Source organism: Drosophila persimilis, unplaced genomic scaffold (genome assembly GCF_003286085.1).
Source record: "Drosophila persimilis strain 14011-0111.01,24,50 unplaced genomic scaffold, DperRS2 tig00000700-arrow-arrow-pilon, whole genome shotgun sequence".
Lineage (NCBI taxonomy): Eukaryota > Metazoa > Arthropoda > Insecta > Diptera > Drosophilidae > Drosophila > Drosophila persimilis.
The window spans coordinates 1545471-1556270 of record NW_020825340.1 but is presented as its reverse complement, the minus strand read 5'-3'; the positions used below and the strand labels follow the sequence as shown (position 1 = coordinate 1556270).

Sequence of the window (10800 nt, the reverse complement as noted above, 5' to 3'; positions counted from 1 at the left end):
GCCCTGCCATTGAATGCCAATTTAAAATATACGTACATATAACATAGGAATTAAAGAATAGTTGTTGGACAATTATCAGCTGATTTTCGTTCAACTATCCTACAAACTGTACAGCATAGGTTTACAATATGCGTAAGCATTATATGCAAACGATTTATCAGCAGCTGCAAACTTTTTTGCGCCACTGTTCGTTTGCGGAATACATAAATTGCAATTTCTGTTCCTGCTGCCGCTGCCTCAGCTTCTCCCGCTGCCGCTGCCGCTGCCTGTGCTCTGCTGTGCTGTGCTGGTACTTTTGTTGCTATTTCAGTTTGTCATTGCCATCTAAAATGCATTGAGCTGTCACATTAGAGGAGCAACTCGATACGTCAGTCCCCCGCTGCTATCCCTCTCTCTGCCATTCTCCATTCAGCTTCACTGCTGCGCTCTGTTCTCCTACTGTCGCTCTCTTTTTCTTCTTCTGATCACATCACCTTCCTTCCATTAGTGGACCCTAAGCATTTTACTCAAAGTCGTGAAAGCATTGAAAGCTCTCCTTTCTTCTGCTCGTTCTTTTTTGTCAATCAATTTCGAAGGTGTTGCTGCTGCGGATGATGTTGTTGCCTGTGGATGTTGTTGGTGCTGCTACCGTTTGTCGTTGCGTGCACTTTTGTGGAAATTGCTGTTGACGTTGGTTATATGGAATACTTGTAAGTAAAAATACATATTTTTATTCAATTTCCAACATCACGTCGGGACGTCGCCACTGTCAACGCTGCAGTCGCAGCCGGCGTCGGCATCGACGTCCGCGTCCACGTCGCTGTCGCTGTCATTGTCTTTTGTTATTTTTGCAATTGCCCTGCTCCCCGCCTTCTACTCCACCCGCTTTGTGTTTTTCTGATGTTTTTTCTACTCTTTATTTCGTTGTTTTTTTTTTTTTCAATTATGCATCGTACAATGCTTTTCTCTCTCCTTTTTTGCACCTCTCCGCCCCGGGGGGGACAGGGACAGCCGTGCAACGGTTCAACTGTTTAGCCTGTCGCGGATTAGCCGCGCAGCTGTCGCTGTCGCAGCGCTGCAAAAGCATTTCCTTGTGCCCGAAGCTCGGTCCCCGTCCCAACGGTGCTCTGCCGCTGCCTCTGCCTCCTCTAGTTGCCTTCTAAATGAAGTGGGCTGGCAATTTTGTTGCAGTACAGGGTAGAAATAGAGCACTAGGGTATGTTCCGTTTCCAGGCGGAAGGAAATGGTTTCAAATTTGTGGCTTCGTAAGAAATGTAGTAAATACATATGTTGGATTTATATTTCTTAAAGTTAGATTATCTACATATAGAGTACAAATTATTCGTAACTGACAGGACTGAATCCCTCCTTGTAGGTGCTTTGTGGACTAAATTGATTAGAGCCATGTTCTGAGTAAACCTGAGTGGTACACATATCTACATACATATATATCGTATTCGAGCAGGGTATTCCATAGTCGGAATATTGTAGATATTTCCTACTTGTGTTGTGTACCGGGCTAAGCAGCTCCTGAGTGAGTGAGCGTTTACTTATTTACTTAGTTGCCTGAGTTTTGCAACTGATGCGTATCTGATGGCCGGACTGGCCTGGACTGGTCGGGGCTGTTCGGGGCCTGGTCCGGGCTTAGGCCTCGCCTGGGTCTAGGTGCTAACGGGAAGTCGCCGTTGAGTGAGCGGCCAAAGGAAGTGCATTTGAATGAATGCACATCTGATAAAGCCTAATACCCATAGACAGCCAACGCATTTGCACTCCATATCCCATGCCCCCCATTCTACTCACTCGAGTGGCCAGCACTTGGGATCTGTTTAATTAACTTTTTGTTTTGCACCGATTTGTGAAGGTTGAGAGCTAACGCCAACACAAGCCATGCGAGGCGTCCAAATGATTTGTGGCTTTGCCAGATGGAACAGCTCCAAAGAGGCTCTGTTTTCGTTCTGAAAGGCGTCCAAAATATGTCATTGACAGAGGGTTGCATAATTTCTTCTGTCGATATAAGTTTTTGAATACTGCTGGAATGCATCCTGATACTGTGACGCAAAACGTATTGTCGTACAGAGAACAATAAAATTTCTCCCTATATATAGACCATATAGACCTGGTTATGCCAGGAAACTATTATAAAGAAGATACAAATAGTTTTCATCTTCATGAGAATTCATAAAGGCACAATAGACCCGATAAGTGCTATCTTCAAGAGGTCTGTCAATATTCCAGAAAATTGTTGAATATTCCATCAGTCACTAGTATGTTAAGTCCTAACTATCTTTAGATCGTTATCTGGAAAGCAACTCGTCTTGAAAGTAGATACACGTCTCCTTTTTTTGGCTTCCCATTCGTTTGGAAAGTTTTTGGGCATTCATTTAATTAGAATCGAAATCATTTGATAGGTACAAAGCCCTTAGTCATAGTTGCCACCGTTCCCCGCCCTTTTGCCCGCTTGTTGTCCCGAGGGAGGTTTCTATTGACATTGTTCGAAAAGTTTTGCTGGCTTCCATTACTCCTGGGCGGGGAGGGGTTCGGTTCGAGTTGTTTTGTTGCAAAGTTTCACAATATTTTTTGCTGAAAAGATGTTAAAGGGTTGCTTTTGGTAAGCCAAGCGGCAGGGGAGGGGAGATAGGCCAGAGATACCCGGGCCGGCGAATGATAACGGTGTATGTACAGTCGACACCCTCTTTCAATTTTCGCATCAAACTTGGCTATTACCAATGCCCCATCCCCTAGCCCCCCGCCCATATCCCATATTGTCCTCTGTTTACTTTGCTACTTTAGTTCTTAAAGGAAGTTTTCACGGGGGTAGGGCAGAGCAGCAGCAGAAGCAGCAGAAGCAACCCCCCGGGAGGACTAACAACAACCACAACAATCTCGCGTGTCCTTCGGAGCTGCTCCTATACCATCCATCCATCCATTCATTGACACAACTCCATCATTAAAACTTAAATGACCTTCCTGGGAGGACGAGGAACGACGAACGACGATGAGGATGATGATGATGATTGCTTTCGGGGCGATTCAAACTTTGACTCCTGATATCGCACTCATTCACTCGCTCATTCAATTTGGCACTCCCCAGATTCCCCTTATCCTTGCTGTATTCCCAGCGTCTTCCGTCAGCTGCTGCTGACATTCTATTACCGGCCCGGGAGGACTCGGACTCGGACTCGGACTCGGGCTGGGGCTCTATCTATCTATGAGAACTATCTTCATCTGTATCTAGACACGCATTAAATGCTTTCTATTTAATGAGTTCTCTCTCTCTTCCGTTTGCTCTTTCCCTGGATAGATGGATGGTGGCTTGGATGCTGGGATGCTTGGATGCTTGGATGCTGCTGATTTACATGTTTCTCTCTGCTCTGTTTAATTGCCCGCACCCGGGCCCGGGCCCGGAGCCGGACGCGAACGCGAACGACAACGACTCCATGGAGGAAGATCCGGCATATGCTTGACCTAATGGTGGGATGGTTCCACAGTTCCTCCGGCTGGATCTATCACACGAGAGGTCTATGACTCATTTATCATGTGTCAGAATGTTTAACTAAATGGCACTTTGCCGAAAAAGTTTCTCTCGTGGTTGGGTTAGTGGGGGTTCGTGGGGGTTCAGGGGGTGTTTGCTAAGTAGTTAGTTTTAATAGTTAGCCGCCTCTCGCTGTCCAACATAAATAACTCGCCACGCAACTCCGCCGCTCCTGTCCAGCCGGGTCCCGCCCCTGGTTTTGTCAAGAAAGTGCTAACAATCTTCCAGATACTTTTCGGACGTTGTTAGCGTGATGAATGAGCCACCAGTCCCCCGTCCCTCCGTCCCATCCACATGTGAGTGGAAAGAGGGGAAGGCTAAAGCATAATTATATGCAGGACCAGTCGACAGAAGGGGGGTTGGGTGGCACGTCTCTGACCACAAAATATCTTAATCAGAATATTCCGTTTGCTTCTTCCGGAAGCAAGGAAGGAAGGACCCCAAAAAAGGGGCCAAATGGTAAGCCAAATTTATGGAGTTCACCCTTTTGTTAACCAGTTGGCACATACATAAACGGAACCATCTTAAAGTTGTGATACATATTTCAATATCATGAATGAAACTAATTTGCATAAAGCCCAGTCCTTTAAAGAAAGGATTGTATCTAATATAAGGCAAAATGTAATTTTATATAGATTTCAAGAAGATAGAGAGAGAGATATCTTATATATAGAAAAGTTTTGGGTCGTCGCCCGACTGCGTAGGGGCCTTACCCCCTAGTATATATACAAATGTAATATTTTAGAATAAATATATATTTCCAATTAGATAAAGCCTTGCTCTGAGCCTGAACTAGTCTTAATCCTATTGTTACCCTTCAAATGACGGCCCACATCTGTGTACAATATATGCAGCCGGGATATTGCATTTTCATATCAACGTTTAGGGATCACATTAACCATCCTTGATAGTTTCCTGATGTGCGAAATATTCAATTGGAATTGCATGCGCTTCAAGTGCTTGGAAAGCAACCCTCTTCCGGGCTATGTTTTAGGGGAGTGAGGCCAGGCCGTAGGACTTCTGGGTGGATTATGGGACAATTGTCGCTGTCGGGGGTCGGACGCTTGATATACGTACAATTTGCATCCCGTAGAACGGTCATCGTTATCAGATGGTTCTGGTATTCTGGCAAAAAGGCAAGGGCGAACCAAAAAAATAATACATTCCACTGTGCCATTTACCGCTACCGTTGGGCCATTGCCATTGCGATTGCGATTGCCATTGCCGCTGTTGCTATTTCCATTTCCGTTTCGCTGAACCCCATCCTGGGACCTGGGAGCTGGGACCTGGGCGCTGGGACCTGGGACGTCGCACATCATTCGCTGTGCGTAATATCCTGCTCCTGCTGCGTTTTATGCCCGTTCCGTACCGTTCCGTTCCGTTCCTCGAGGGTTGGGCCCAACACTTTTCGTAATAAGTGTATTTACTTTGGCCTCGGTCTCGCGTCGCGTCTCGTCTCGTCTCTGCTCTGCTCTGCTCTTTGTGTGACTCTGGGAATGGGTTTCGTAATAATGGATTTCATTAAGGCAGCAGGACAATGAGGCCCAGGCCTTCAGCTTCCTTCGGGCTCATTCTCTCTGTGTGTGTGTGTGTGTGTGTCCTGACATGGACGCCAATTCAAAGTACGCCATGCGTAACAAATAAATTCATTAAGCGCAGCCAATGCTCAGCGTCGACGCTCAAACATTATCATCAATGGGCAGAGGGCAACAAAGGAGCAGCAGAAGGACCAAAGGATACCACGGGAGGTGGCCGAAAGCTAAAGGCGAGGGGGATGAGAGGCGAGGAGCGGAGAGGTGGTTAGTGGAACCGGTAACCGGCTGACTGAATGATAATAACAAAAGCCGCTCGGCTTGGCACGCGTAATTAAGTCGCATGTACTCGTACGATACCCGCTCCGATAACCGCCGCGAAGCCCAGGAGCCATGAGCCCCTGACCCTACACTGGCAGAAACCTCCCAGAGTTCTTAAGTCAAGGAATTCGAGAAGAAAACTGCATCGAGGTGGTACCCTAATTACTATAAAGGAAATAATATTGAATTAAATCGCTCAACACTCAGAGAAAAATGGCAACACACCAATATTTAAATTGAATAATCGGTTTTCATATAGAAAAATAGTGAAATTAAATAGAATTGGATTTAAATTTAATCTGAATATTATATTGAAATATTTCAAATCCTTTAAAATAAATCTACGGGATATAAATATAAAAATAATAAAAATATTATATATCAAATTTGTAGGAAATATATTTGATATAAATATGAAAATATTTAATAGAAATTTGAAATATATTGATTTTAAATATAAAATACATTTAGATGATCAAATATTTGCATAAAGTAAATACTTTTCCTCTTGGTACAGAAATATAGGAGGGATATTTTCTGTACTGAATCATTAAGTTTCGCTCAGTGTAGAATTCCAATCATCGGCCCCCACTCCTCTGCCGAATGTCGGCTCGATGTTTATGATTATGGGTAGCTCCGAAAAATAGGCAGGAATCGTGGCCAGAAAAGGACCCTGGCCCTGTGACCAGGATTAACGTGAAATTGTCAAGTGTTTTTGTTGGTGCTGCTGCCTGCTGCCTGCTGCTTTGGTCTTCCGGTGTTGCGACGTTTAATTAAAATGTATATGAGCCGTGAGAGAGTGAAAGATGAGAACACATTCCACAGGAAGCTGCTTGGTACCGGGGCTTCATGGCGTTCATGGCGTTCATGGGGTGGAGGGCTCAAGGGTGCAGGGGTGCTGCCAACCGCAGAGCAAAAGTTATGGATGCCCTGCGATCCGCAGTCGCATCATAAATTTCAAATTAATCAATGGGCTTATGAGGACAACAAAGTCCTTGGCCGTCCTGCTGCCCCCCAAACCGAGGCTTAAACGAAAATTGAAACTTATGCGTGCGGCCAGAGGACTCGGAAGAGAGTCCACCCGGACCCTGGACCCTGGACCCTGGACCCTGGACCCCTACAAATGCATAAATTCCTTGAGCCCCCAGATTTGCTCCTCTCATTTCCAGGGGCTTTATATGACAGCCCGACACTTGCCTGATGGATGCCTTCTTGCGGTCACGGGTAAAGGGAAGGGCATGGGAAGGGCATGGGAAGGGAAGGGTTCCAGCTCGCAAATTGTCGGGCAGTTAACGAAACTCGACTTTAATTGGGGTCGGGAATGAGGAGAGCACATCGGCAAGGATTGTCGACACTTGATATCGATTTGGCGTTTATTTGGGCAACAAATTCAGCTGGGAGAGCTCTTCAGCTCGGAGCAGTTGCTATTCTCAAGGTTATAGAACGAAGAACAATCTAAGATTACATTGAAAGCTTAGATCTAAGACATAAAACAATTTCAGTAGTTTCGGAAACCTCGGAAAGTTATGAGATTAAGGTATATTTTGTACACTGATTAAAGCGTATAAGTAGGATATAGGATTGTGCTATTAGAGGCTCTTGATCAGTCCCTAGGTTATCAAACAATTGTTTATTTTCAAAGAAAACTATACTTAAAACCCTAGGCACTTGTCTTATATTAATTATGGGCTTCTTGGAAGATCCCTAATAGTTTCAAGCCTAAATCCAACCCCATCATGATGGCTCGATGACAAGAACCTCAAGAGTCAATTCGTTTCCTACTTTGAGTGGCAGCTCCAACAGATGATAGAGTGCCCCAAAGGGGTTAATTTTGCAAATAAATTTCAATTCTTTTGGTACTCGTATTACCTGAAAGTTTAATTTGTGTGTAGCCTCGTTTTATCAGCAATTAATCTTGAAAATTATGTAATATTTATTTTTATTTTTACGACTTTACGCATTTCAGATGCCGTCATATTTGGGTAGGGGCACTGGGATTTTAGAATTGGGCGCAGTCGGAAAACATTCGGATGGCTTTTGGCGCCGCGCTAATTGCGGGGCCCTTTTTGGGCTGGCCAAACGAATGGGCGGGCGGTTGGTTTTTTTTTTTTTGTGGATTCATTAGGCCACGAAATTGGAATTTATTGCGCATATTTGAAAGCCATATACTCGTACAAAGAACCTCTCCAGTGTCGGAGTCCGAGTCAGATTCAGAGGGGACCCATCCACACGTGTGCGACGGCCCACAACGGAAAGAAGCCTACCGAAAAACAACACCAAAAAAAAAAGGTAAGAAGTGGAAACCCTTTGCCTTTGCCTTTGCCTTTGCCAACGACCGACAAGAGCAACAATAATGGAGTAATGGGCTAATTAGCCATATCCAAGGCAGGCCGCTGGAGAGGTCTAAAAGCCTTTCAGTCGGTCCCAACAATGGGTTGGCAAAGTGTTACAAATATCACACTTAACGGCCAAAAAGAACTCGACCATGTATGGAAAACAGACCAAAGACCACAGGCTACAGGCCACAGGGCCACAGGGGCACCGCTCGACCTGGTGATTAATCAAAGGCAATAAGCATGGAGCCAAAGGTAGTAGAACTGTTCATATTTCAAATACGTATCCGCAAGATACGCAACAGTCGACTGCCGCCATCCCATGCCCCATACCCCCGCATACCCTCCATATGCAAATGACCAAATGGCCAAAATGGTGAAGGATGTGGCCTGGCCGAACAGAACAGTGTGCGTGCCATGGGCCGTGGGCCATGGCCCATGGAAAAGCCAAGCGAGAAAACTAAAAAATTAAATGTATTTACATAACTCCCACCTTCCAAAGTCAGAGCCGGAGCCGGAGTCGGAGTCGATGCCGGTGCTGGAGTCGGAGTCGGGGCTGGAGTTTGGGAAATGGCTTGAATAGCGTTTGCATTTCTCATAATCATAATTTACGCCAAAAACGGCCTCCCTCAGTCGTGGCGGTGCGGTGCGGCGCTCAATGAGAACAGCTGACAGTAACGGCCCGCACAGTGGTCGGGGAACGGCATTCGAGTGATCATAAATTTGATTAAATTATGAGATAAAGTCTCATTAAGATGAAAGAATGATTGTATGCTTAAAGAGCTCAGGAGGGGATCGCATATTGTCGAAAAGGAATCTATTCCCTAGGGTCTCTCTCTATAGTCTCTCTCTCTGTATAGCTTAGCTCTCCTATAGCCAACTATATACTCTATTTTCTTCTATATAAAAGCCTAAGAAAGATCTCTTCTTTCGTATTCGATTGTATGCTTAAAGAGCTCAGGAGGGAATATATTGTCTATTCCCTAGAGCCTCTCTCTATCGCCTATCTTTCTTATAACCTATATATTCTTTATTTTCAGCTATATAAAAGCCTAAGAAAGATCCTTTCCTTCGTCTAATTTGTATATGCATATGGAATAAAACAATTATTATTAATAAATGTCTTTAGATGAATCTTCAGAAGGCCCTTTTTAAAAAGGAAACTATTATTAAACATATGGAAATATTACTTCTTTATACTCTTTTATTTAGAATCGATTAATATAGAATTTATTCAAAATAGTTCGCTTTCGAAGACCATCTATATCTTCTTTTAATTAATATTATTTTTTTCTTCCTGCAGTGCTACTCCGATTCTCGTATCCCACTGTGTGCACAGTTTTGCTGAGCACACCCACTGTGCGGAATTCCACGCATATGCGTGATTATTTTGCGCCTCGGAGGCGGCTGAAAATGTTAATTAAATGATTTTCCCAGCGAGGGCCCCCGCCGAATGGAAAAACAAAAAGAGAGAAACAAAAGTCTCGCGATTGTGGCCACTGCCCAATGGCCAATGGCCACCGGTCGCTGGCCACCGGCCACCGGCCACCGGCCACCCTTCGCCCGTGGTGCCACACCACCCTGGGCCGGAAAAGTGCCTCGAATTATGCATTACTAAAGGCATTTGCGGCTGCGGCTGTGGCTGTGGCAGTGGCAGTGGCAGCGGCAGCGGCGACCCACGCATATATTAGCCCTCAGATAGCGATCAGAGTCGATTCGGGGCCGTTTCGTTCTTGGGCCTGGGACCGGGTCAAATGATTTTGCATATCGCTGGGCCGTTGGCTGTTGCCCGTTGTTGGTAGAAATGGTAAAAATGTCATGCGTAGCCGCAGGTCCGCAGCTCGAGAGTGGGCACTGGGCTCTGGGCACTGGGCACTGGGGTTTGGGTGAGTGACGACTGACAGCGCCTCGAATAGGGCCAGCTCACGCACAAGGCTAAATAAGTAGCAGCCAGGGTCGGCAGGTGAGGCAGCTAATGGAGGGGGTGGTGGTGGCTGGCCCAAACCCGGACCCAAACCCGGACCCAGACCCTCCCCGTGCCTTTCTTCTTCACACGTCAACGGCAACAAAGCCGAAAATTAGTTAACATTTTTTGGTATTTGATGCCCTTACACCTGCTTATTAGCCCCGGGGTCCATTGGTTCGTTCTTCCTTCATTTCCTTCTTAGAGTCCAGAAAGCGTGAGAAGTGGCACTACCTGAAAGATCATTAGGATAGAGGCCAGAGGGCAGAGGGCAGAGGTCACAGGAAGTCCAACACTGGGAGGCCTTGTGATTGATCTGATTGATCGATAGTGCTCGACCCGACAGACGTCTCTCCGGCGATAAAGCTGTCTTCCAAATGATCTAGAAACGGACTGTATTGTTTTCCCATCCATGTGGCGACATTAATCTTAATTGATATGTTGACGAGTGCCCAGCCCAGGGACCACTCTCTGAGAATCGATCTTTTCAATCAGGCATCTAATTGAGATGAAAACAGAAGCAGGGATCGGCAAAGGATAGGTGTAATTAGCCACCTTTTTAGGCCATTCTCTGGGAATATAATGGAGCAAAATGCTCTCTGATATGGGGAATACGAGTTAACGAACATCGTTTCTGACATGCAGCCAGCGAACGGATAGAACTCCGTTGTAGCTAAATGATATCGTGATTGATCGAGATTTATTTCATTTACATCCCAATTGGAATGTGAAATTCTGGTAAAACGGCAGTCACGTTACACATTTGAAAGCGATTTACAGCGCAATCAGATATATTTATTGATATACCTAAATCGTGGGCGGATCGTGTTTTAATGAGATCACGTCACAAACTGAAGCCTGGGAATATGTTAAATAATTGAATATTAGGTAAATAAATCGTTGCTGGAGTTCGTGACTCACGTGACATGCATAGGTTGTGGCAGCACCGAGGGACTAGAGATTGAAGTTCGGGGCGAGTTCCAGATCTCTTGAGGGAAGTATAGAGCATCTATGGGTCTGCCCAGTGCGAAAGTATTCTCCCCCAAATAACAATAAACTTTTCTCGTTGGCAGGAGTTGGGGCACGGATATATAGGCGTCGAAGGCCCCCACTCTCATGACGGACGGACATTTCCAACTT

General features: G+C 45.5%; 1 long non-coding RNA gene across 1 annotated transcript; it reads left to right on the top strand.

The window, feature by feature from the left end:
* The first annotated feature begins 322 nt into the window (after positions 1–322).
* LOC113566451 lies at positions 323–3556 on the top strand. Its single transcript, XR_003409094.1, has 2 exons — positions 323–689; positions 3281–3556. It is a non-coding gene; the product is annotated as an uncharacterized LOC113566451 (long non-coding RNA).
* Positions 3557–10800: the final 7244 nt, after the last annotated feature.